This window comes from Triticum dicoccoides, chromosome 7B (genome assembly GCF_002162155.2).
Source record: "Triticum dicoccoides isolate Atlit2015 ecotype Zavitan chromosome 7B, WEW_v2.0, whole genome shotgun sequence".
Lineage (NCBI taxonomy): Eukaryota > Viridiplantae > Streptophyta > Magnoliopsida > Poales > Poaceae > Triticum > Triticum dicoccoides.
This window is the reverse complement of record NC_041393.1, coordinates 654535364-654538993: the sequence shown is the minus strand read 5'-3', so window position 1 is coordinate 654538993 and position 3630 is coordinate 654535364. Positions and strand designations below refer to the sequence as shown.

Below are 3630 nucleotides of genomic sequence, written 5' to 3'. Positions count from 1 at the left end.
TCGATGGGTTGACGCATATATATGTGATAAATACCATTATGTCTTATTAATAGTATATATGTGAAAGAATTATTCACAAAGAAAATATGTGAAAGAATTGTAGTACTAGTTGGCTGTGTCGTGGACATGGACAGGCCACTTTTTCTCCAATTTGGGCTTGTTCCTATTAATTCTTCCTGGCCTGTGTTCGCTAGGTGCAACCTTTCTGAGAGGTAGCAAGTTAAGTGAGCATGGATGTTTGACTGGACTAGGCCGGTCAGGAAAGTCAGCAATTTCTCTCTTTCTTTGATCCACACATTCCATATATCGGCCCTATATAAGTACGGTTGTACTACTACTTAAAAAATTGCACTTGGGCTTCAACTTCATCATTGTTAGGCCAAACCAAAACTCTGTCTTTCTCTCTCTCTCTCTCTGCATATAGGAGTACTATATTGGAACTTGATTCTGGTGACGCATCATCAGCTGTGTTTTTTTTTTTTTGAAAAGATCATCATCAGCTGTGTGTGTAACTGTGTACCACAAGCTTGGGAATCAGGATCAGACCGAGTTGAAGGGTGAGCTCTAGCTGCAGGGAGAGACATATCTCTACAAATATGAGAGGGTTCGAGAGGAGAGGCGTCCGGCAGTACAACCGGTCCGACGAGCCACGTATGCGGTGGACGGAGGAGCTGCACCGGCAGTTCATCGAGGCGGTCGACTGCCTTGGCGGCCAGGACGGTCAGTTCTTGCTTCTCGCCTCCTCTCTCTCTCTCTCTCTCTCTCTCTCTCTCTCTCTCTCTCTCTCTAATTGCACAGTTGCATTGCATGCATGGATTTCACCGATTTACACTGCCAACGATCGGCCTGTCAAATATTGTGGATATTTCATGGTATGGACCGATTTAAGGGTAGTTATTGCTTTAGTCGTGCGGTAAGTTAATCAGGCCGGATTTGGTTCAAGTTCATGGCAGAAAGGAATCAAAGAAAGCCTCAGGTGATATGTATGCACGATTAAATCTCTCTATCTCTGTCTCTCCCTAATCTCTCCTTCAATATTGTCGAGTCATCTATTTTGGAACGGAGGGAGTAGGTGACAGCAGAACTGGCGTTTTGCCAAAATAAACACCATTCATCATGATTTTAATCGATCTTTTCTGCCTATAGAACTCTACAATTTGTAGGTTACCAACATCCTTTATCTGCCATTCATCAAGTGCTCTCGTCACAACTTAGGGATTGGCTATGATAAGTTGCCTGGCCGTCCTTCTTTCTTCTTCCCCAGTTTTCTTCCTCCTTCAACTGTTCCTCCTCCCACAAAGTCCACTTACCCAAATTACAAATTCAGTCAAGTTACATATAGCTATTGTGCACAACTTAACCATGTCCAAGATTATCAATTTTTAGTTCTTTTCTTCACGGCCGGTCGATGATCCGGTATGCTGACATCAATTCTCTCCTCCCTTGGTCTGCGCAGAGGCAACACCAAAGCGAATTCTTCAGCTGATGGGCACAAAGGGGGTCAGCATATCTCACATCAAGAGCCATCTTCAGGTACTTTTTCTTACTATCACATGTTTCTTTCCGCAAAGGAGGTATACCTGGCCTCTCCATCAGTTGATGCACGTAACCATTAATTTCACAGTCTCTTAAACGTGTATGAGTTGTTTCCACACCCCAACTTCTTGACTAATTTCTCTTAATTACTTCAAAACTTGCTCCATTTGCAGATGCATAGGTCAAGCTCTAGCAACAACAACAACAACAACAACAACAACAACAACAATAACCCACCCCACGTGTCAGCGAATCGTTGCCAAGGTCACTGCATCGATGGCAACAACACAAGAACAACGTCTTCAGACAGGATCAACGCTCCCTCTAACGTCGTGTTTCACCGTGGCCACCACTCGACGTTGCCACCGTGCCAAATGTGAGTAGTGCCATAATTGGATCGTCAATCCGGTTCTTAGTTGAAGTTTATATGTTGTATTGAGTTTATTAAACATGCCAGCTATATCTCATTGTATAGGCCATCGATCGAAGAGGTTTTTAGGAGCTGGGAGGAGAGTAAAAAGCGGCTGCCATGGAACTCCACCAGCATGCTAATTACACCAGAAAAGGTTGGAGTAACTACTAGTGATCAAGCATTTCACAAGTTAATTTGATTGTGTACTTGTCTGATGTCTTGACTAGCTCTTGACATCGTGTTCATGCAGAGCTAGGGTATACTTGATTATTTTTATGTTAACATAGTTTTTATTAATAAAAGGCTAGAGACAAGCATGAATGAACTTAGACCAGTAAAAAATAATATATGAACCAATCTAGAGGAAGCAAATATTACTCATATTGATATCTTTCTTACTTACCATCGATCATACATGCATGTGCTATATATGTTCTCTAACAAAGATGAAGCGATGTGCAATATTAGTTGCTTGATTACTAGCAATATTATACAAGCACTCAAACACATGTTAAATTTTCTTGACATGGCTAATTAACCATGTACATTGTTGCAGGCGACTGGCTGGTCTCGTCACACCGACGACAAGATGCGCCAGAAGAAGCAGCAACCAGCAGCGGGGTGTGACCTAACGTTGTCGATCGGCCGGTGTGGGGAATCAGAGGCGACAGCGACGCTGACATCTCGAGCACGACCACTGAGGAGGCCGCTGCGCTGGCAAGGGGTCGAGGTGCCGGTGGCCACCGTCGCCCCCAGGCTGCCGCCGATCTGAACCTTGACTTGAACCTCGACATCGCCATCTCATCTTCTCGGCTCTGATTTGTGATCCATGACCCCATGTGTAAATATTAGAGCTGCATGTTTGTACATATTGTATATATTTAGTCCCTGTGTCACATCTTAGTAGTCGCTGAAATGGATGCATTTTACTGTTAGGTACATCCGTTTGAGCGACAACTAATATGGGACGAACGAAGTATTGATGTACGGCATGTCATCATACTTGTTGTAACATTGTTGCTATGGTAGTGTTTTTTGCCAGAAAAAAAAAACTACCATAGCAACCACCGGCACCTATCGGGCTATCTTTTTGGTTGAATTGATGAATTGCCACACGTTTGCTCTCTCGAACCCCAAGGCCAAGATGCTTCTTCTTTGGCTGCAACTGGTTATTTATTGCTTCTTTGGCTGCAAATGGTTGTTTAGTTTTTAATGGTTATTTAGTTTTTAATGGTTGGTCTTTTGAAGTCCTGGACTTGTCTTTGTCAATGGCCGTACTTATTGTTGCTATTCACCTAGTGATTTGTGTATGAAGTATGAAGTATGAACCATAATGGTGGTCTGACTTATGATTGGGTCACTCTGTGTTGCTGTTGGTTGTTGCATGCTTGCATTATGTGCTGCTATTTGGAAAGAATAAATTTAGCAAAGGTTAATGCATTGCTACTTCGCTACATGTTTAAATATTGAATATATGTTGGAATGCTTCTGTAATGTTTACAACTGTAACGAGCGCTCGTGAGCGCTCATGAGCTTAACGAGTATTTAACGAACCGAGCCGATTAAGAGTTTGAGCTCGTTAAAGTTAACGAGCCTAACGATCACGAGCTTAATGAGTCGAGTAGCTCGTTAGTCCAGCCCTGGCCACAGGCCACGTCACGCTGGCAGCAAGACGCGTCAGA

General features: G+C 43.2%; 1 pseudogene; it reads left to right on the top strand.

The window, feature by feature from the left end:
- The first annotated feature begins 205 nt into the window (after positions 1 to 205).
- Positions 206 to 3055, top strand: LOC119340598 (annotated as a pseudogene).
- Positions 3056 to 3630: the final 575 nt, after the last annotated feature.